General features: G+C 48.0%; 1 protein-coding gene across 3 annotated transcripts in view; it reads left to right on the top strand.

The window, feature by feature from the left end:
• LOC142585204 (metabotropic glutamate receptor 5-like) overlaps window positions 1-24459 on the top strand; it is a 406950-nt gene that overhangs the window by 192913 nt on the left and 189578 nt on the right. Inside the window, exon 1 of one of the 3 annotated variants that reach the window (XM_075695765.1) lies at window positions 2286-3692. The exons of the other annotated variants lie outside the window; for them this stretch is intronic. The gene's annotated coding sequence lies outside the window, so the exon portion shown is untranslated. Of the gene's footprint in view, window positions 1-2285; window positions 3693-24459 lie in introns of those variants that run through there. 3 annotated transcript variants of the gene reach the window in all.

Raw genomic sequence — 24459 nt, 5'->3', positions numbered from 1 at the left:
TCTGGGACCTCAAAGAGGTGAGACGTAACGCCTGACGCATTTCTCTCGCATTTAGTGTTAAATTACGAGAGAAACATTTTACTGTTATTTTTACTACGATAGCTGCTACGAGAACTGTTGCAGCCGTTTTCGTGGCAACGATGACTGGCATGCTCGGCATCAGCCAGCACCAAATGTTTACTTCGAAACATAATCATCAATTATCTTAAAGTAAAAGTTATATGTGTATATATTATAAAAAGAAGCAACAAGTCATTGCGTTTTTTTTTTTCTTAGCCAGTAATCCGTGTTTTCTTTCTCGCGTCCCTTTTTATCCGTTCCACGTTGGAGGTAATCCATAGTCGCTGACAACCTAAATTTTACAAACAAGCTGCATCCCAAAAATGCAGTGTACCGATCCTTCAGCCCTGAAAGAAAGCCGAACCTAACAGAAGTCCACTCACAATTATGCATAAGGTATATGTAACCAATAAGGTTCGATTATTTCTCTGATGCTAATGGTAATGCGTGTTTGAAACAGCAGTTTTTTTTTTTTTCGTGGAGATTTGTCTTTGAGTCAATTTTTCAGGATGAAACATGAATGTCTAGCGCAAATTGTATGGGTGATCCTGATATCACGGCTCATCTAAAAGATAATATTTTAACTTGAAACAATGAGATTTTCTTTGCCAATGAGCCCAGCATTTACATTAGCGTTTCAACGCCTTTAAGCTGCGAGCGGACTCCAGCTGACTCGGCTCCCTGTCAGAGGTATAGGGCATGTGCGCTGAGTTTTTGTGGGGGGTCTTGTTTGTAATTCTTAGGTCGTCACCGACTAAAGGAGTTTGCACGGTGCAGCGTTGGAAATTGACAGCGTGCATTGTCAGCAACAGAGCCTGCTGCGAGCCCCGAATCGGCCGTATGAGTATGACCATGGGCATTGGAGATGAACAATCATTAAGGACAGCCAGTAGACAGACTGCTGGTGCTGAGCACTTGCTTATAGATCTGCGCTGTTTTTAACGTATCGGTTGCCCAGATTACAGTACTTATGCGAAGGATATCTATTTCCGGGTCGAGAGGTTACACATGACCAGCAAGTTGTCTTTCTGTCCACTTTCATTTCCGTTTTCATTGTTATTTCTGCATTTAAATTAAGTACCACAGCTAAATATTCCATATACCTTCATTGGCTTTATTGTCTGTTTTCTTCATGTGGCTGCGACAAACAAAAAGCGAACTCCTAGATTCACCTTCTTCCATGTTGTTGAAGTGTCGCGTGTCATTTCATCATTTTCAGACATAGAAGACATTAAAATATGCACTTTTAACAACGACTTTAACCGAGATGAAGGTATACCCTGTAACAGATGGGTGATTTTGGGCTGGTTGGAACAATTCATCCATGATGACGATTAGCGCACTAAGCAAACAAATTACAGAAAAACTAAAACAAAAAGAAGAATGTATCCTCATTACCTCGTTGCTTTGTTGCCCTTTGTTTGCGTAGTGCGCTGATAGCCGTCACGACGACATATCTTGATACATTGACGCAGCGGCTATACTGATTGTTGACACTTAGAACGTGGCCGCATGTTCTTCTACCAGGCGCATTGCCATGGATTTCTAGGTGGCTTTTTTATCGGCACTGTAGTAAACCGTGGCGTTCGAAAACAATTTGGAGCCTTCCTCTGCGTCGTAACTCACAGCCCCAGTGCACGTACCACTTCGCGACGCCTAACCCCACCGATAAACTATCGGTGACATTGTAATAGGGGATATCGACTATTGGTCGTAGCTCGCCTGCCGACCATTCGCGACGGGCATTGCGCCGGCCATTCCCGATGACCTTCTTACTGGACGGCCTGATTTACTCAGGCGGAACCCGACTGGCTGATGCTACAGCTACAGCTTCCGCAGTGCCACAGGGATTTGGCGGGAGGCTGCGTAAACTCGCGACCTTATATCGCACGAGCGTGTCTGGCTCTCTCATACGTGCGATAGCGCCAGCAGGCCACGCGCGCCTTGGCGTCACGTGACGAGCGAGACGGCGGCATCTCCGCGGCGACCTTCGCGGTTGCCAGCCGTTCTTGCCGTTTAACTTTCAGAATGGTGTTGTTAGTTCTTTCAACGCCGCGGGCATGCATTCGCTTGTTTATCTGGGAGCCACAGCTGACGCCCACGTGAGGGTTCCGGCTGTTTCTCGAGTTACTCCCCCCACCCCCCCGCTCCCCCTTACCCCATCATTTGTGCCCCGAACCAGTCTCTTTCCGCGGCAGAAGAAATGGTTGCGCGGCTGGTGGCCTCATCCGTCTCATCGTTGCACGAGCTCGTGAGCTGTGCCGCTCGAGCTCGTGTTTTTCCACGTCCCTGCTGCTATGCCACACATATGCCTCGTCGGGGAAGACGAGCAAGGACGCTCCAGGCCTCTTGCCGTATGCGAGCACTGGAAAAAGAATCAGCGGTATGCTTTTTCTTTTCTTTTTCTCTCAACGGGCAAGGAAGCCCGGAGGAAACGTATAGTATCTCGGCGCTGGCGTGCGGCTTCCACTGCCGGCCCTGGCCCGTGCCGATTCGCCCATCGTGCGAAGTTCCTTCACCCTCGGTCCTCCTCGCCCGAGCTGTCGAGGACAGAAGGGAGGGGAGCGGAGTCACATCCCGTGTTTGTTACGCGTCCGGCGACCCACGCGCTATAGCGCCGCTGCGACGCGATGGGCGCGGACTCTGCTGCGCTTCGGCGATTGCGATTCGTCAAGGGCCTCATCGGCAACATTGGCAAGCTCATGGGCGCCGCACCAGGCTGTTAATGGACTATACCACCAAGCTATGAATGATCGCTTTCTTGAGAAGAGAAGGAGAGGACAGTCTCTGCCTGCGCACGGGCTTCGCAGCACCAGGCCGGTTTCGCCCACTGCATCATCCCGCTAGTTATCGAACGCACAGAACGTCGTGGACGCCGCATTTAAATAGCGAAACCGCTCACGGAAGATGCGAGCTGCGGCGAGAGGTCCGGGGAGCGTAACGGCAGGCGAAAAAGAAAAACCCAAACTGCAGCAGTCGTTACGTGACGCCTAGCGCAGCAAGATCTTTCGACGCTGGCAGCGCGCTTTTCCGGCTTTTGTGAGGCATCGCGCGACATCGCCACTGTGCGGCGAACGAACGACGTCGACACGCGACGACCCCAGCCCGCCGCCGGGCAGCGGAGCAGCGCCGGGCCTCCAGTTCGCGTGAGGCTACGTGTTCCTTGCTGCCAGCGCGTGTGCCTGTGCGCGTGCTTCTTGTGTTTTGATTCGCAGCGATAGCGAAACGTGGTGCGCGTATCGTCTTGTGTCGTCTGCTGCAGGGTCTCCGTCTGCGAGGCAGTGCATGCGCGTGCACGGAGTCGTCTGGCTCGTTCTGCGGTGGTTTCTGCTGCGCGCGGCATCCTTTGGTATTTAGTTTCGACGGGTGTAGTTTTTTTTTTCACTTTACGGCTGTCGAAACCTCCGACGAACTTCTGTGTGTGTTTGTGTGTGTTCCATTGCCCTTCTTCTGTTTTTTCTTTCTGTCATCTTTGTTACCTGCTCCATCCATCATTTCGCCGTTGACATTGAGTACACCAGGACTGACTTCCTTGACCACGGCGTTGACGTGAAGCCGGCGAAGCGCCCCGGCATTGGCCTCACGTTGTTCCGGCTTACCTTGACCTCGACGAGCACCGGATGACGTAACTGGTGAGAGAGGAGGGTGAATGACGCCCGGGCACTTTCCCTTTTTTCACAAGGATGCTCGTAGCTAGTTTTGCCGGAGCCAATTATGTAATCGAATGAGCGCGTTTAATGGTATGCGTGCTTGCGGAGGTGAAGAGAATAACGATGTCGTTCTAGTCTTGCGTCACGGGAAAATGAAGTCGTAGGGGTACTTAACGGGCTTTAAAGGACTTTGTGTTTTCCGGCACGAAATTTTTTAGCGCACGCCTTAGTTTTCGTCCTCCAAGTTTGACTGCTGTACTTAAACTTGCAGTGTCGTTGACGCATGCCCATCAAGACTGAGCGGAACACTTAATTCAGAAATAACTCGAGACTGAAGTGGACATCTCAAGTTGATCGTTGTTGCAAATAACCATGATAACAGAGAGAAAAAGAAGGAGACAACGGAGGGTTTAAAGTTGCTGCCTTTGTGCGGACGGTTTCTTTTTCTTTCAGCAAGAAAAAGAAAAGAGAGGCAGGACAGTTCGGAAAAACAAAACATTGAAACTTAAACATCTGCTTGCAAAAGTTTCACATAAGCTTTTATAATTTAGCCCCTTGTAATTTCCTTAGTGCCCTGTGCGTTGGGGGAAATTAAAGTAAGTGGTAATAGATTCATTGTGCCAGGCCAAAACTTGTTTTCACGAGATGTAAACGTGCTTCCGTGAACGAAAACAAGAAAATGAAAACAACCATGAGTAAATAAAGAAAGAAAAGGGACGAGATGGGCCTCTTCGTAGTATATGAGGCAGTATTTCTGTGCTATGTTCAACGTTTAGCTAGAAATCGAATGATATTACTGGCCTTGCGGGGTAGACCGGCGACAAACGGGTATTGCTCACCTGACTGAACGCGTCGAACCAATGCTAATGTAGACCAGCGGACGTGTCAGGATGTGCTAAAGTAGGCGCAGTGGCCGTGCAGAGTCACGTAACTTTTATTTTCTGCTGAGTGCACTCGATGACGCCGATGTGACGCATCTTCTTGAAGCACCTTTCCCGAGCACATGCAATGCATTGGACTGCAAAAAGGATTAATTTATCTGGGATTTTCCCTGTGTAGGCCATTTCACACGGCGGCGAAAATTGAAATGCCTCTTTTTCACAGGACTTTCCCGGCCGGATGCATTGCAGGGGCGTAACTTGGCGATAGGTTCGCTGTACTATGGAGGTCCAGCTTCTGCTTAACCTACTCTACCTTTTTTTTTTTATTAGCACTAGTCGAGTGCCGTGGCCGTTCTCTCGCGTTGTCTCTCGTTCCAGAAAGTCAGCTCGGTAAACTAAAAATTGCACGTTGTGGGCCTTGCCCCTTGGTATGTGACGTGCAGCGAGGATAGCGTGAGTAAAACTCAACGTGAAATTCAGAAGAGTGCGTTGATGCCAAAAAAGCGACGCAGTGTGGTTTGTGCATGCAACTAAAGAATGCTATTTCATTGGGAAGGTGGGAACCAGCGGGAACGCTCAAGTCAGGAAGTGTACATACAAGGCGAATCAGTGCTGCTGCGTGCAGGCCTATATCTTTGTATGATTGTTGTATAATGGCAACGTAAGGATATTCTGCTAGGTTACTTGGTTTTGTTATGATTACATATATTGTGCCACGAATAACGGACGAATGACGAGCGCAGATGGCGTTGATCTGTTCCACGGATATCCGCGTGACCAATAAATTCAGTCTATCATTTATGGTTAACCATGCTGCGGTATGTTGGTATGGCCAAGCAGGCGACAATAAAGGCAAAAGCGTTGCGATGCATCTTAACCACATACGTGCGGCTACTTACCGGTGTTGCCCTTTGAGCGTATTTCACTACGAGCCTGTGCACTTTTGCGGTTTAGCAAATAAAAATATCTCTTATTGTTAAGGCGAAGGCCTTGAGTGGCTCATTGCAATGGCTCATACCCGAAGAAAGCGGCGTCTAGTCCAGTGAGCGAAAAATATCATCATCAGGGATGGCTCATACTCCCTTAAGCAAGCAAAGATACAATGGCTGAATACGAAGGAAGAAACTAAAGAATGAAAAAGACGACTAAAAGAAAGAAAGAACTAACGAAAAAGCAAAGAAAGAAATAACAAAGCAAGAAATAATAAAAGAAAGAACAAACGAAAGAGAGAAAGAAAGGGGCAGAGAGAGAGAGAGAGAGAGACCGGACGGAAGAGATAATGAAAGAACCTTCGGGACGTCCATTAGGTTCTCGCATGTGTCGTTGAGGACGTCGACCTACAGCGCCATACGTTTACTTCACACTGCGGCTCGTTAGGTCTCGCAAGAAGTCTGATCCCTCCGATCGCATAACTTAACGCACCACCACGTGTGCATCAGACTTTCGCCTTTACGTGTTACAGGAGTGTAACAATCTGCCGAACTTTTTCTTGTTCCGCTGCGGTAGTTTGCAACATTTAGAGCCAATGCAGCGTTAACACAGCGATAGCAAGAGACATCACATTCGTGCTGCTTCGAATTAACCGATAGTACGCATTGTCCGGCGAGTCGGTGCGACTTGTACGACACGTTCGCGCAACATAAAATAAACGGCAACACAATGTGCTACTTCCATAGAGTTTACTACTGGAATTACTAGGGGCAACTATCGCGCTGCTGTTATTCAACTGTACTGCTGGAACGAGGGCTGGTAAACGAATTTGTCAGATCTTCGTGCGTGTGGTTTCAGACATTCTTGCGGCGTTGTTTCATCATTACCATCCTGATCACCACAACCACCGCCGCCATCACTAGAATCATCATCATCATCATCATCATCGTCGTCGTCGTCGTCGTCGTATTTGCGGCTTCCGCATATACTAGCGCCGGTGTTCCTTCTAGCAATCTTAGTAAAAAAAGAGAGAAACCTATGGCTATTGTAAACGTTTATTTCGGATTCACTAAACATGCTCGACTCCGAAATGGGCTGAACTCGGGGACACCTTTGCACGTACAAAGACATCACGTGCAAAGGCACGAGATGTCTTCTAATGCACATTTATTGACTCCTAAACAAAAAGCCGTAAATAACCGCAAATGAGTTTCCGGCAAAAATTACCAGAGGAAACTCTGACACTATGTGTCTTCAGGAAGGAAGCACAAGAATGGAGGGCATTGATTCGACTAAGCTTAGTTACTCTGGCTTCAAACGGCTTTGAGACTTTGCAAGTTCGTCATCTTCAACTGTACATCGCGTTATAAACGCAATTATTTACAATGAGTTGGGCTTTTACACAGAAACGTATGGCCTTCCCGCGTTTAACTATTTATCCGAAGTTTTTAGATATATAGAGTAATAATCAACGGCTCAGGAACGTTGAAAGCCTAAAGCACGAAAGTAGCACAAATCAATTTACCTACTATCATTCCAACGGCAACGGAACGATAGCAGCGCCATGTGCTGGTCGCTGTACTGTTGTTGCGCTGCTGAGCTTGAGGCCACAGGTTCCATCCTGGCGACGGCGGCCGCGTTTCGATGGGAGCGGAATGCGGAAATGCTCGTGTACTGTGCTTTGGGTACACGTTACAAGTGGGCTAAATTAATCCGAAGACCCGACCACGCCGCGCCTCATAATGAGATCGTAATACTGACAAGTAATAAACCGAAATTAATTTTCTTTAGTAACAGCGCCGGTTGTGCCTATAGTAATTTTTGTGGGAAACTCTATGGAAGCAGCGCATTGTATTGTCGTTGCCTCTGTTCCGCCGAAGCTAACGTTTCATGGTTCGAATAAACGTTCAGTTATTAGTTCAGCGCGTAGATCCCCCGTACTTCTTCCGCTCTCTGTTTCCGTTCCTCTTGCGGGTGTGTTTTTCACAATGTGGCCCAGCTCTCACTCATCGCGTGCGCACCGAGAGGAGCAAAAGGGGGGAAACGTGCCATGCATAGCCCTCACATATCACCTCACTCTTTCTGAGTATACAGGGCCGAAAGAGCGAGCTATAGTGAGTGGCAGGGAGCCAAAGTAAATGTGAAGCAGAAACACAAGAGTCGAAACGCGGAGGTTGGGAGGGCGGCAGTGCGTCGACAATGGAAGAGCGGAGTGATTTGGCGCCTTTCGCGGATAATTTGCTGCGCAGCGGCGGCGTCACGCCTGAAGCGACGCCGTCAAAGGAGCCCGAGTTCGCCGCAGCGGACCCCCTTGCCGCCGGCGATTGGGTATTCCGTCGAAGCACGGCACGGCATCCTCCTCTTGTCTCGCTGCGCACGTACATTTCCTTTCGATTCCTCTCTCTACAACTGCGACCACTTCATTTCCACGTCCCATTACGCAGGGTAAATCCACGCACTGCCTGAGGCACGCGCGCGCGCATCGCCGGAGAAGAATGAATGCGCGTTTCGAGCCTCCGTGCGCTGCCGGATGAATTGAGAGAGAGAGAGAGAGAGAGAGAGAGAGAGAGAGAGAAATAGAGAGAGGGGAAACTGGAAGTGTGGTGTATAGGAAGGCGGCGGCAACGGGTTGGCAGCCTGTTTGCGCGGCGGTAGCTTTCGCGTGATTTCACGCTTGGACAGAACGCAGGGCCCCTTTTCTCGCTGCGGCGTTCGGAATGAGCCGCCCGTGGGAGTGTGATTGATTCTCGATGAAGAGGTGTGCTGCCGTGCGTCTGTCCGTAACGACCGAGGGAAAGAAAGCATGCTCGGAAAAAGTGATCGAAGGCGATCGTTAATACGAGTCGGCGATTCCCCATTATACTTGCGCGTATGTAAAGCAATCATATTTGTTGATGGTGTGCATGCGAATGGTGGTCGGTGGGTTATATATATATATGTATTCACGCTAGACGGCGTGACGCTTAGCAAGCGTTATATTGTACAGCTTTACTGCGCGCGTGGAAAGCGCGCGAGCGTTTGTTACGCGTAACACACTAGCCACTTATAAATGTGGAAATTCTGCGCCCGGTAACGCCTCTAAAGTGTGATGTAAAGATAATTTTTCACGCTCTTATAGTTTACCCATGCGTTGCAGCCAGTCTTGCGCACCACACATTTCAAGTGTGAGCGCCGTAGCGTTAGTCTTTGCGCTAAGCGTCTACCTAAGCGTATTGTTCGCTAGTTTGTCAAAACAATTGTCGGCTGGAATTCCAGTTTGACGGAAACAAATAGGAGCTGGAAAGTGGTCATGTGTTATGCATAGTGTGTTCCCTGTCTGGGGCGCTGAGCAGTTTTCACTTAGCCCAGCCTCCGCCCCTATGCACTCGTTTCTTTTTCAGTTTCCTTTATTGGTTAATGAAATAATGTCTTATCGTGTGTTTACCGTAAAGCCAGTCCTTGGAAATCCGTTTCACTCTGGAATCTTTTCGAAGAAGTTCACTGCGAGGGAGTTTTCAAATATTAATGAATCTCCCTGCAAGACTGAGCAGAGGAACACAACTGGGTCGTAAATAACACTGCGGGTGGACATTTGGTTGAACATTGTAAGCGTTACGAATGCCGTCCATACCTTAAGCACACCAAGTTTCTGGCACGATCAGGAGAGAGATTTAAAAGGGAGAGACCGTAAAATTGGTTCTTTAAGAAGGAGGGAAAGGATGGCATTATCTTCTGCAGCCCGTGAGGCAGCACGGCTCAGCGCCAACAAAAGGAAATAGTGATAGCCTTTTACATTTGCGAGGGCCGATGGCACGTGCATAATTAGCTGCCTGTCAGTGGCACTTGCCGACAAAAAGATGGCCTTTCTGGTGCGATAGAGAGTTGATGACGTCACGGTGGTGGAATTATTTTTTCATGTATATAAACCTTGTTTCTTCAATTAAAACTTAGTTGGAAGTCGGCGCCCATCCGTCGTACCTGTCTTCTCACGGTCCTCGTCTCTTTTGCGCTGTTATTCTTCAAGTATGTTACACCAACTGACACACATCAAGCTCGTGCTGCTTGAGATAGATATATGGCCCAAACTTGTTCTGCTTGCATGTGTACTGTTAAACTTGTTCCGCGACCGAGTATAGAAACTGCTTCTAGTGGAGCCCTTGAAGGTTGTGCTACTTTCGGCACACGCTTCCCTACCTCACCATTTAGTGTAAGTTTAACGAGCAGAATTATCCAAATTTAGCGTCGTAGTTTCGCTATAGGAGGCTTGGAGTACGCGTTTAAGTGGTGCATGATGTGGTTGCTCTTGTTGCCTATCTCAGCCAGTCAAAACACGAATCTCAGTCTGTCAAAACACGACTCATTTAGCGTCGTACCAAGTACAGCGCTTCTCAGTAAGCAGAACGAGGTCGCGAATATGAGACGAAGGCCATACGCATGCCTTGCTATCCGTTGGCAGTTGCGGAAGTAGGGGCGGCTAAACGCGATACGTTTCCGCGAAACACGACGCTTTCTGCTGCTGCTGCTGCGGCTGCGGCTATCGCTGAACGTCTTTCGGGCGTGGTATAGTGCTATAAATCTGTCGGGAAGTGACGTACCTCTAGCCGGAAGCGTCGCTTCAAGTGCGGCATGTGCCCCGCAGAGCAGTCGATGCTCCGGGCGCAGTCGCTCATTTTTCATCTTAAGAACTGCTCGAGTAAACACGGACAGGAATAAAAACGACGGGGCAGAACGGTCGTCTTCTTTCCTATATGCGTTTACTCGCGCTTTTCTTAAAATGAAGCCTCACCAACGTGCCCAAGTGTCTCTTCTCCTAAGCGTTGATCTTTCTTTGCGCACGCGCATGCGTACGTTCATGCCTCGCTGTGGTCGTCACCGTTGTCGTCGCTGGAAGGCCTGACGTCAGCGACAGGCGGCGATGCCTGGGGCAATGTTGACAAGCGGTGGCATTGGGCAAGCGGTGGCTTCGCGGACTACTCGCGAGTTACGGTCGCTCTGTCCGACACTTTTGCGAGGGGAGCGCTTTGAAGCGTGGGCGTGATTTGCACGTGCGGCGTGTGCGCCACAGGTGCTTTGAAGTGTGTGTGTGTGTGTGTGTGTGTGGCTGAACGAACCTTGACAAGTTGCGCACATGACTAAGTTGACTACGATGACCGTGCATGAATGAAGCAAGTGCATGCTGCACGTTCTTTTGTATGTTTCTGCTGTAGCAAAGCTTAAATGCGAATGCATATATCCAGGTTACTATTAAGTGTTTACATTAGGGAACTATACGTTCATGTTTTTGTTGTTCGGACTATATCGTTCGCTCGTCTTAATATGGAATACTAGCTTGAAATAACGCTCATTCCTTCTATTACGTATTCGTTCCTCTTGATTGCCCCTTTCGGTTATCGCTCCCCTTCGTGCACAATGCGTGTATAGAGTTGCTGTAAGAAATTTTGGAGACACCAACCGCGCTCGTTTCAGTTCGTTTCAGCGCCGTCTAAAGCAGCACTGGACGAACCGTCAGGCATACCTAGTTAATTCTCTTTCTCTCTCTGCCTGCGCTCTCGAATGGAAAAATATGTATTAAGGACCGAAACGGCTGTGCCTTGAAGAACACCTTCCCTGTTGCCCGAACAAGAACATTTAATTGGATTTAATATGAGAAAAAAAAAGCGCCGTCGAATGACTGATTGCATTGCGGTCGCTGTGGGGAACGAAGCCGAGATTGAAAGTGAAGTCAACCACGTCGCCGTGGAAATTATCGCATGTTTCACCATCCTTTGAAGATACTGAATGGCCCTGTGCATTCACTTAGGTTCAAGGTTGTCCCGCCGAGAGATTGGGTTGCTGCGTACCCCTCCAGAACGTGCTAGAAAGAGTCTTAGCAAGACTAAGAAATATATATAATTACATGTTTAGAGAATATGCAAATGCAGAAAAGGGGCGGGGGATTGTAAACGAAGCGTATTTGCACCAGCTGCGCCTTACATACTTAGCATATACAGAATGTTGTTTCTCAACGTAGTGCGAGGTCGTCAAGGGAAATCAAGAGCGTCTCATCTCCTTTCGTGCCTGCACAGCCCTCAACCGGTCGCGCGAGAAGTCCTGCGTTTGTCAATCTGCGGCGAGAAGGCGACAGCACTTCGCGGAGACCCGATAGCGAGCAGAATATCAATGAGTCGGCTCAGTTAAAGAAAGGCGAAAAAAAAAAAACAGTTTCGCCTTGAACAAAACGCGTTCCCGCATACACGTAAAACCACAGATAAGAATCGGCGTGTGGTATACGGAACGACTTGGGCATCCGGCTATATAGCCACATGGCCGCCGCTCTTTCTCGAGACACTACACGCCGGCGCACACATTTCTTTTGCAAACTATATAGCGCTGCACCTGTTTTCATTATGGTTTTGTGTCGCGTATATTCCTGCGTTTTTTTAAACCGTCGGATTTCTTACTTCCGCCGCTCTGGTGGTCGTCTCCTTAAATCGCGCCCGGCTTTTCCCGCACGCGAACCGGAAGATGAGCGTCATTTCCGGCGCCGTCTGGTCCCTCTTCTGCCTCGCATTCTATATCCAATTTTATTCCCCCCGTCTTTCTTCTTTTATTCTTTCTTTTCCTTTTCGTCGTTGGGTTTGTTGTTTGGAGTTGCAGCAAAGACAGTACCTCTCAGGTGCTGAGTATATGTATACGAGAGGAAAAATATAAGCAGCTCTCCAGAAAGTGCACGCAGCCGCTTCTCTATCGATATCGACGCACCGGAAGGCGAGAGACTTGCTAAGCCTCGCGCGCTTTGAAGTGGACGGTCTGATCCTTGCTATAGTGTGCGTATAGAGAAAAAAAGAAAAGCCCAAGCTTGGACGTCGCCATTGCCGATATATCACGATGGAAAACCCCTCCCGGCCTCCACGAGGGTTCTATCCGCTTCTCGAGGTGTCAAGCGCAGGGGTCAAGCCCTTCCGTTCGCCACTTCTCGGCGTATAGAGGGCAGTATACGGCCCCTGGATTGATCTTTTTCTATATATGTATGTTTAAATGGCTCGGGCAGGAAGATGGTTGTATGGTGATGCAGGGGGTGGAGGGAGAGGGAGCGGCGCTTTGGCTGATCTCAAGCTGAATGTTGCCGTCTGTGGCTTTCGCTGTGATGCCGCTAAACCTTGCTTGCCTAGCTGTGCTCCATGGTGTAGCATATTTGTTGCTGTTATTGTTGCTGCTGTTGTGTGTGCGCCGGCATCACTTGTTATCCATGCTCTTTCTACCGTCCTTTTTCTCTCTTGTTCCCATTTCCCTCTTCCCCAGCGCAGAATAACAAACCAGATGCAGCCCGCGTGAGCTCAAACAGTCTTCCCTTTTCTCTCTTTCTGTCGGTGTAGTTGTTGTTGTTCATATTCCTTCAATCTTTATTTCTTTGGAAGTATTCTCGTTTTTACAAACAACAAACCTGGGTGAAACTGTTCCCAAGAAGCTCGCAATAAATTTCGGAACATACACGCACATATGGTCAGTCAACACGGGAAGTAACCTCCCCAATATACATCGCTTATTAGGTAAGGACTCCTGGCTTACCTTGAGTAGCTGCCTCTGTTGACTGTCAAGGGAAAAGAAAGTTCCTTTAATCGTTATCCTGAACCGACAAGGCAGTATGACTTTCTATGCGTCAGTGCTCTCGAAGATCAGATAATTTTTACTGCAGGATGCACAGTACTAGAGGATGTTACAGCATTCTAAGCTCCTTCTCTTTGCATGCGCAGCTACCCCACGCGATAGTAAAACGACCATTCCCTATCCCGTTTTGCTTTGCCCCATAGGTGTTGTAACTACAGAATAACCGGCTACTTTCGCAGTTCTCTTGGTGCCTATCAAAGTGTTTGAATTCGTTTGATAGGGTCGTGAGCCGGCAGCTGAAGAAAGGAAAGAAATATTGCGTTCATTCTCATTAAATTCTGGGATTCGACGCGCCAAAACGACGATATGATAATGAGGCATGCCGTTGTGGGGGACTCCGGATTAGTTTTGACCGCCTGGCGCTCTTTAACTTGCGCCAAATGCATGGTACGTGGGTGTTTTTTGCATTTCACCCCCATCGAAATGCGGCCGCCGCGGCCGCGATGCGATCCTGCGCCCTCCGGTTCGGCGCCTCAACGCCGCAGCCACTACGCCGCACGGCGGGTGTGTAGATTCTCAAGCGGCAGGAGTCTAGGCGATACTTTATTGGTTCGGGCTTAAGTTTGCAATTGTTCTACAGTGCGCTATATACGCCGTATTCCCTGTGTCCCTGCGTGTCCTCGGTTGCAGTGAGAATAAAGAAGGAAAAAAGAAAAGTCGACACAACTTGTTGAACACGCAGTGCTAAACCACTGATGGAGCTTAATGAAAGCGTTAATGGATGACTGAATGCATGAACAGGCCATTTATTTGTCAGGACGACTCGTAAGCTCAACTGCGGTAAGGTGGTGGCGTGAGCATAAAGATAAATAAAATAACTTTAAAAATTGCGTATAAGCCATTGGCGATTATTGTGAATGTGAGTGAGCAGCCGAGCGCTCCAGCGAGCCATTCGCATTTTTGAAGTTCTGGTGATTTTGACGGCGTATATTTAGGTGTAGCGTTCGTTGTTTCCTTGGGTTATTCCGCCGGTAACGGAGCCGTCAGCGAACGCATCTGTAGCTGTAGTGTAGGTAGACAGCAAGTGTGTGCCTCGAAGAACCTACAATAGTTGGCGTTCGCCAAGGAACCTGTCCCTCAACTCGGCTGCGCAAGAACGCGCATGCCCTTCGCATCGGCGCCTTTGTACATCTGCGGTGAAAGTCTGGCAATCGACCATGAAAACGGGCGAAAGAGTCAAAGAAAGATATACGCTTTAAAACGGCGGCCATTCGAATCGTGAGAGGAGAAAGGGCATGGGGGAGGTAGAGGGAGAGAGGGAGGAAACGGCTATGCGATGCAAAATCATTCGCGTGTTATTCCCGTGTAAGTGTTTAGTTATCGTAGAATTCCCGTCTCTTTCGCGAATTCGTAGAGGACCGGAAGACGTTCCCGGGTCTGTGCATACCTTCGCGGTGATCCCGCTCGTACAGTGTTGGTATCGTCGCAGCGTGCTCCTCGCGGTTGTTATGGCCAGGCTGCTGGATATACATTTAAAAAAATCTTTTTTTTTATTCAATGGCCGTGGCTATGGAATGACGGGCAATGCCAATGCAGGCAGCGCGTGTTCGGTGTCTTGCTCGAGCCGTCGTATTCTCGGTTAGTTCTCTCCTGTTGGTGTGCCTGTCAACGTGCAACAATGTCTGGTTCGAGGGGGAGGCGAGTAAACAAACGGACACCGTCAAACAATGCATATGAAAAAAAAAGAAATTAAAAGAAAGAAGGCATAGGAAAACGACCTGCTTACCAAGAAACCCTTCCCCGGCCGCCTGCGCTCCAATATTTACTGCTAGCTTTACAATTGCTGCATCTCGTCTCTCGCAGCGACTCGCGCGCGCGCCATGCTTATAAAGAATACATAATTTCTCTTTTCACTCTAGAAAGCTCTAAACTTCCATAAGAGAGCAAGGACACGTGTTGTTTATCGACGTCACTCAGTCTGCATACTGTATGCTCCCTGGCCCTCATCCAGTTCGATTTCCCTTACGAAGACAATGTCGCGTTCTCTCTCTCTCTCTCTCTCTCTCTCTCTCTCTCTCTCTCTCTCTCTCTCTCTCTCTCTCTCTCTCTCTCTCTCTCTCTCTCTCGAAACGTCGAGCTTGACTTAAAAGCCTATACAACGCTCGTGTGTACATGCAGAGGCTGCAGGAGGTTGCAGCGAGGCTCCGTGTTTGCGCCAAAGTTTCAGGTCGACCGAGCGCTTCGATTTACGTGGCGATCGATGCATCGCACGCCTTCTCGTGTCTTCGTTGAACGCGTGTTCCTTCGAGCGTACCGTGTTGCTCGAACAGCGTTTGTGGAAGTGGTTTTCGTGTCGATGGCGAGTGTTTTAGTGCAGGAAACTTGGTATTCACTTTAAATAGAGGCACGGCTTTCCGCAATCAATCAATCAATCAATCAATCAATCAATCAATCAATCAATCAATCAATCAATCAATCAATCAATCAATCAATCAATCAATCAATCAAACGCAATACGTGGTTTTCACTTTCACTTTAATACCGAATATTTAAAAACAAGAAAAACGAAAAAGCACAAGGTTGCCATGATGAGCGTAAATGAAATCCGGAGTTACGTCTTCCGGACGCCGAAGACGGGAGAACAGGAGACTCGCTTGAGTCGAGGAACGTTATTTCGACAGTTTGAAACGGAACACTAGCATGGAATCTACGCAGGGAAAGCACAAATGCGCGATTAAAGTGAAGTACGTAATATACTATAGTCCTTTTTTCTTTTATTTCTTTTTTATTGTGGTGGTACCTCGATATCCGCCACAGTCATGTGGTGAGGACCGACAGAGACGGTGCGCATGCAGCTGCACATGATAGCTACTGCGATAAATGGTGCCAAGTGTGACCACACTTGAGAAACGCGATTACCGAGATAAGGCGTGCGGCTGGCGCGACAGAAGAAAGGATTAGGGACGGCGCTATAACGTCGTTTCGGAAGAAACAATGGCGCGATGGAGATTAATAATCGCTTTACAGGGCGCAACGAAGATGACCACTGCACACTGTCTGCGCTTACGGCGGATTTGGACGTTATAGATTGGGCGAGCGGGTCACGGATGGCTAACGGAAAGTAAAAAGATAGGGAAAGGCAGGGCGGTGAGGTGTATAACACGTTGCGCCAGTATACTATATACTGCCGCGCAGTGAGCGCGGCGAATGACGGATCGACGGAAAACAATTACATCGGATTAAACTTCGGTAATTAATTGCGGGAGCTTCGCGGCACCCAGGCAAGTCCATGCGAGGTGCTGGACGTGCCGCGTTTTTTTTTTCGCGGCGTTGCATAGTCTGTTAATTACGGATTATCTGCCCGAGCGCCCACGCTTCGAAGCTGTCGAGGCGAGCGCCCACTCGTGTGTCTTCGCTGTATCGCCCCCAGAAGCGCTCTTGAGCGTGTCGGCTTGGAGGGAGGGATGGAAGATATTGTCGTCTCATGCAGCAGCCGGGGGGATGGGGGACTACTCTTCGGCTGTTTGTCGGGCGAGACAAGTACCCAGCGCGTCGGTCTCAGGCAGTCCTATACGTATACGCCACGACAAGGGGGATCAAGATAAGAGACTCACTTTACGCTGGAGTGGGCGGCACTGCGCGTGCTGGCGCAGGCTAGAAAGATGCGATGTCGCAGGAACGCCCCAAAGCGAGGTTAATCGTCGACAAGGCGTGAGAGAGCGTTGCCATTCTGACACTTGCGGCGGTGCTTCCGAGGAGCAGTGTCTTCTTTTTTTGTTCACGACGTAACTTGTCAGACACAGTTAAGTTCGGCGCAGACCTGATTATTCTGAAGAGAGAAAGAAGATTCGCGAAAGAAATTAACGATATACGAAGTAGGAGTTTGGAATAAGCAAGTGGGCGTGGTGGTTGCGAGACGAATAAAAAGGCTAGCGTATCTATTGCGCTACAAGAAATTGCATGTCCTGAAGGGCTCTTTGGCTGGAATTATGTAACGTGGCTATACACGAACTGCTTCACGTGCGAAATTCAGCTGACGGACATTGCCAATGTGCTCACTGTGTAACGCTCCTGAAGACCTGCAACGTGTTCTGTGCGACTACTTGTTCGCTGTAGTTGTCAGAGAGAGACAGTCTTTGAAGGCGGCGTTACACCGGCAACGCGGGACTGGAGCTTGGAACTGCGGCACATTCTCGGGCCCGTGACAAAGCACCACCTGCGCGTTGCGCACCACGAAAGCGCTACTTGTGTTTCTGAGGTCCACGGGCCTTAACAAAACTTTGTAAACATCCCTATAGGGTGTGTGCGTGCGTGTTTGTGTGACTGTATGTGCTTTTCGCGTGTTTATGTTCTCTCCGTGTATACCGTAGTTATCACCCAGCACCTGGAGCAGCACGTCAGGCTAGCCGTGTCCGACTTATCGTTAAAACTTGTATCTATCTCTCCCTATTTCAATGCCATATTCCTTGTCGCGCTTCGACAGTGTTTATAGCGGCGCTCCGCCCGCGTTATGAACGGGATCAGCTGGTTAAATTGAACGTCTCGAGTGGCTCGGAAAATGCATTTACCTTTGAAATGCCGCTTCGTTCGCGTATTGCTCGCCTTCCGAGCTGCCGCTGTCAGCTCTCGAAATACCGCGAGAACAAGGGGAGCGCGCTATTTTTCACTAAGACAGTTTTAGTATAGCGTAAAATGCTTGCGTTAGCGTTAGCGTGCGACGCAACGCTAACGCAAAGAAAGACTGCACTGCGCGGCACAAGGTAGTGTTTTAGAATAGCGGAACGGAGAAAAGCGTTAACGTTAACGCAAACAAATACAGCGCCATCTAGATGTAAAAACACAAAGTACTGGAAAGCCAAATCCACACGAAATGCCGAGCTTATCCAATGCCGAATCCGCAAGTGTATCCCTAAGTCAGGCTTATCGAAAGCCACAGTCGATGCGTTAATTACGCGTGTAGGTGTTTGGTTTGAGTGTTGTTTTGTCGAGAGTCGCGAAACGCACCGATTATTCTTAGCATGCTGCGATCGAGTGTTCTGTGGGACCCATATTACGTGTCCTTCTTAAGTTGGGATGACATAGACGCCCTCATGCTTCGGGAACGAGAGCGACCGCGCAGGTTCTACGTGTCCTCAAGATCCACTCAACATCTAAGCTATTCCGGAGGGGACGTTTCGCTGGCAATTTCGCTTCCAGAAATCCGATTTCCCACTTCTTTCCACTTTTTTGCAACGGACGCCCATCTTGACGTCCGTCCGAATGAGTTCAAGGCGAAAACCTCCTTCAGGAGGTTCATATCGTCGTCGTCGGTAAAACGCACACACATTGTGACCACAGCACCGACCACACTACTGTGTTTTGCAGCGGAAAACGTGACATGCATCAGCTTGACATGCGGCTTTACACCAAGCGAACGAGCGAAATACACTTGGGCGCCATCTCGAGGCGGATACAGCAAACATGAGCAAACATTAGCAAACCCACTCCGTGGCAAACCCTCTCGTTAAGCCTACTGCGCCACTAATCGACAACGTATATCGTAAACAACGCCCATTTGTCACCTAGGCGCCACTGTCGAAGCATCATCACACAAATCTAAAGCAAACACGAGCATTAGTGGGGAACGAATGAGCCGAACAGTGCAGGCCGACGACTCGATAGATCCGAAGCGGGCTGCTCTCACTTCGACTGGGGCCGCCATCTTGCCGTACGTAAGGTTCCCCTTGCGTGCGTTAGCGTTCAACGCTAAATCCTGAAAATAGCGTACGTACGTAAGAGCTCCAGCAGCGTTTACGTACAGCGCATGCGCAGTGTGGTGCACGCAACGCTAACGCTAACGCTAACTCTTTGCGTTTGCTGCTTTACACTGGTATTCCCTGCCCAATATTTTTCAGGTTTGTCCGCATGCTTTGAGTTTGCACGCTGGTATTTTTTTCGTGTCATTTAGGGGAACGTAAAGTACGTAGAATGTTTTTGTGAGCACAGTGAGCGACCCGCGTGTGCTTACGTGCGCCCTGTTACGAAGTTGCATGTGCGCTTTACTTCTCAATTAAGTACGTGTCCTTATAATCTTTGTGCTCCGCAATAACACGAAACCGGGATATCATAGACTATGGGAGTGGTATTTGGCCGCGATTAAAAACACACACGCAGATCGCTCTGGACGCAGAGGAAGGGTATCCTAACACACAGCTTTCGTGACGCTAGATCACTTTTGTATAACCACTTTTCTTTTGAGCAATACCTGTGCACAGCATTCGACCATATTTGGTCGACCGCAAATCAATAAGTGTTTGAGAAAGTATTGAGCAGTGGCTGGTGCCATACTATATCTGTATATAATGACTTCGAAGCTGTAGCTTGATTTGTGAATAATGACCTCGAGCAACAACCCCGCACTGCGGGAAAAAAAACAATACCTTTAGCCCTTCGTTGTCGGGATGTCATCAAAAACAGATTCGTCACTTTATTTGTCCCAGACGACGTGCATGTCACTTCAACAAAAGTAAGGAATGGTGAAAGTACATGCAGATGGCAGTTATGTTTCTGTCGTTTGGGGTTGAACGTGATCTCTCGCCATCAAAAATGGATTCGAAATGGTGAAACAAACGGCGCAACTCAGTCAATATTATCGATGTAGCGATCTGATTCGGGGAGCAGAATCCGATACGCTTTCGAGAAAACGTGTCTGGTCTTGTTCCCGGCCGCACTATTAAAGAACAATATAGGGAAACAACGGCCCTTTTAGTGACACAGGGAGAGTTTACCAGCGGGCGACTGCCTCGGGCAGCTACTTAATGAGATGGTAAAGGCTGTTTCATTTTTTAGGCACAGAGGTAGAAATTTAGTATATGTCATCGTCGTTGTGCCTGTGTAAACGTTTCTTTAAATAAGAAATGACATTAAGTCCTTGATCGTACTGTTTTTCACTGTTCGTCTGATATATATCCCAACCGCCTTTTTGGAACCACAGAGGGAGGTTGTCTACATGACGATTGTAGATATTGCCTTTAAAGTGACGGACGCGCGAGTGAATGCCTAGTTAAAGAAGCTTCAATATGGATAACTAGGGTATCTGATTAACTTATTTCAGGGGAGAATATGGTATCACAGAAGAAAGAAAAACGATTGCTACTCACCAGTTCAATGAGTCCCAGATGAAGGGTAGCACAGGGTGTATTATAGAAACACCGGATAATGGGCGTAGTGACCCCTTCAAAAAATAAAGACACGAACAAAAGCAAAAGGTTGTGTGGCACAAAACGTACTTACAATAAAAGTGTCTAGAGATGTCTTTTTATGGTGGGCGGGAGAAGGAGCTTCATTCTGCGCGAGGGAAAGTTGCAACTTTCAGCAACGCCCTGTAGCTGTTCGCCATCGGTTGCTGCAGTTGCGTTTCTTATCATTGACTACCTTTTCGCCGAACCTACAACAGTTCTCATTTATCGGCTCGAACGTCCGCCTACACCACACAAGCCGATGCTGGGACGAAGTCTTCTAGTCGTAAAACGTGCGACAACCTCAAAGGTTGGATGGCTACTTGCAGACAACGCGAATCGGACAAGAACAATGGGTCGGAAGAACTACAATATAGCTGTCCGTTTATCAACTGGCCCACCACTCTGTCCTAGTTTCAGCATTATCGGGTCCCATGATAACCGACTGCAGGTGTTTATGAACATCGATAGAAGCAAGAGCACTGGCATGAAGGATTCCGTGTCAAGTGTCGGCGCACGAGTTCCTACGACTACGGTGATGGTAATGACATGCTGTAGATAACTCAATGGAATACTGTTGTACAATGGACACCTAATAAGGTTAAACTTCGCTATGAAGACATCCAGTCATTTACCATACGCAACAAGAAATGATCATTATCGTGTTACCCCGTCGAGGATAAACTGAAATAATAGAGTTCAAGGAAGATAAAGTTCGCTTCATTTGACCGGGAGGGCTCTGGTTTTAGTTTGATAACCTGAGGTTCTATAACGTGCACACATAACACGGTTCACGAGCTTTATTTATTTATTTTTTTTTTGCATTCCGTACCCATTGAAATGCAGCGGTCGCTATGAATCGAACCCACAACCTTATGCGCAGCAACGCAACGACGTAGACATTGCGCCTCCACCGCCGGTGTATAAGAAGAGAGGACATATCCAAACCAGTATTCAACCTCGTACCTTCATATTTCCTAAAGTTTACGCACTACCCAACTTCGCACGACAGTACATATTTCCTCTTATTTTCCTTTTATCCAGTTCGGGCAAGAATATGGTAATGATGAGTGTTTAAATTAACAGGCGCACCAGCTTGGCAAGATGTTCAAAAAGAGAAAGAAGAAGGGGGAGGGGGGTGGCTGTGGACCAATAAAATCTTCGCATATGCTGCATATTACTTCGTTTACGAGAGCATCGTCGGAGCATGAGCGCTATGAAAGCAATAATGGATCGCGGGCCACCCGTTCCTGTTTGCATCACACTGTACGAGACAGTATAAAACGAACAGCGTAGTCATAGAAAGAAGGAACTAGCGTAGATTGCCGGTGTAGCACAAACAAGACGGCGACAGCAGAATAGCGCACGACTCCCCCTCCTCCCCCCCTCCTCCCCCCGCCCCACACACACACACGAAGCCGTGTGCAGCGAGTAAGTGTTCACTTCCTATACGTCCGTGTCGTCTACATTCTGTTTGAACGTTCTTCAATGCGTCTCACCAACAAGGTCGACCTTCCACGATGTAGTGTCGCAATGCGTGCTTGTTCGTATGCCATCTCGGAGTACTATAGTGCTGGCTACCAGCGAGAGCAGAACGCTAAAAGAGCGCATCGCCATATCTGCGTTCATGTGCTGTTCTTCTGTTCCGGTCTCGCTTGCGGTATGCACTATGGCATTCCGAGATGGCATACCAACAAGCACGCATTGCGACAATAGCGTGGGAGGTCGACCTTGTTGATAGGACGCGTTGAAGAATATTCCAACGGAATGTAAAGTACGCAGGCATATAGGAAGCGGAAACTTGTTGCGCGTTGTGCTTGTGCGTGTCTACTTGCTGTGTGCATGTCCTTTCTACTGCGCTTGAGAGTTCTTTGGCATCACAGAAGGGACTGGAAGAAAGAATAGCAGCGTATACCTGTATTTTGCGAGGTGCTAGCTTCATTTATTATTTTTTTTACACAAATGTGAAAGTGTAATGCGGCCGTCACCACGCAACGCCACGTTTCACGAGCCAACATTACAAACGTGCAACGAGTTGAATGCAATTGAACCCTAGTGGCAACCACTCGCCGTCCATGACTTACTGCTGTACTGAAGGCCGTTCGCGGAAACATTATTCATGTAAAGTGCTCTTTTATGTGAGTTAGCGGAACTCCAATTAGATTGCTAAATGTTGGGTTGCTTTGTAAGGACATGTTTGTTCCTCAGATGATGTTTAACTTGCTTCATCTGATCTTTATTTTTGTGTGGGCCTTCGAGTGTTCCCGGGCACTTGCAGCGTGTTTCTGACTGCAGCCGCTGCGAACAGATAACCTGTGAGGGCCGCGTTGCATTTGCCTCGCTACTCAATCCTCGTGCTGTGAGGCATTGCATATAGGCGCGATGGAGAAGCAGCGACTGCGCGTTGCGTTCAATTAGCACCGCTTCGGGTTTTCCTGAGAAACCCTACGGGACTTTACTGGGAACTTTGCTGACAGCTTTAACGTATGTGTAGGCGTCTGCTTGACTTGTGATTGCGGAGAGGGTTGTCTCACTCCTCACTTAACACTTGCATAGCCGCATGCGGGACCTTCAGCCAGGATAACATACCTTGCGCCTCATTAGAGCCAGTGAAAGGTACACTCGCGCTAGTCAGAGGTCATACGCTGACTCTGCATTAGCGCGTGATTTGTATTGATTTGAAAGTGTATATCAAGTTCAGTGTATATTTGTAGAGTACATGTAGAGTTTTTCCTTTACCCTCTATAAGGTATTGCGAAAACTTTTGATTATTTCTTCTTTTATTTTTCTATTTGTACTCTTTCTTCGTGTAGTACTACAACAACACGTGTTGTATGTGTGTGTGTGCTTACCTAAGATTTTGGGATAGCGGGTTCGAAAGCCAGGCTTCCCATACTTTCACAGTGATACAATTAAACAACAACAACAACAACAACAACAACAACAACAACAACAACAACAACAACAACAACAACAACAACAACAACAACAACAACAACAACAACAACAACAACAACAACAACAACAACAACAACAACAACAACAACAACAACAACAACAACAACGACGACGACGACGACGACGACAACAACAACAAACACATTATTGTCAGCATATTGCTCCTTGCATACCAATTTTGATTATCATGGCCTTAATAAATTTTTAAGCAGAAGAAAGAAACAAAGAGAGAAAGAAAATGCTTGAGTAGATTCCCAAGTATTTCATATAGCAACCGCGATTACTTGGCGCCGTGTCTGATGCATCCACCATATTGTGCGGTTTCACTTAGAGAAAGTATAACGAACTCAGTAGAAGTAGGGAACAGAAAATTGCTGCGCTGCAAAAACAGTGCCTGAATAGCTCCGCACGCACAAGAGCTGTTCGTTCCTAAAGGTCATAGGGCGTCTCGCGCAGGAAGCGTTACGTAGAAGGTTGCACAACCCTTGAGGTCTAAGGCAAGTAACATAAAAAAATAATGTTAACAAAAATTGATAAGGTGAACCGCCGAGGCCGTAACAATTCTAATTTAATATGCAGATTCACGTTCGCGATTCGAGGTCGCACAAGACGGGAAACTGCGAGTATTCTGGCTTGAAGAAAGGCATTGTGAAAGAGAACAATATTGCCTGATTAGTAACATAGTCAGTTGTATCTTGAGCACAACAAAAGAAAAGAAAAGGAAAGAAAGAGGTAGCGGGGTGGAGAGCGGAGACAGAAAAAGAAAGAGTGTGTGTGCATGTGGGGGGGGGGGGGGGGAGGATATATGCAATGTCTGTTATTCTGCTCATACTATTTATTACCTTCTTAATTTTCTTCAAGCACGCTAGTTTTTTAGTTATAGATGCAGCGCACATGTAAGACCAAGGTGGGGGCGATCAATATCTTCTAACTTTGTTAAAGGCAACTTTTCTAACATAGTATACGCTTCTCATGCTAATTCGCAGTTATCTTGCAGTGAAAAGTTTGGGGTTAGAGTTTACTTTCAGCATCACCTCATTTGCTTCGCACCCTTTAAGTACGTGTACGCATCAAGGTAAATATCGCGCGCCCGCGAAATACGGAACCGCCACCGCGTTACACGCCCGTGCATATATATACTTATTTCAAAACCCTGGAGAGATATGCAGAAGTGCTTGGTCGTTCGGGTTCTGGCGG

The sequence above is a fragment of the Dermacentor variabilis genome, chromosome 6, assembly GCF_050947875.1.
Source record: "Dermacentor variabilis isolate Ectoservices chromosome 6, ASM5094787v1, whole genome shotgun sequence".
NCBI lineage: Eukaryota > Metazoa > Arthropoda > Arachnida > Ixodida > Ixodidae > Dermacentor > Dermacentor variabilis.
The sequence above is the reverse complement of the archived record's forward strand: the minus strand, read 5'-3'. Positions and strand labels throughout refer to the sequence as shown.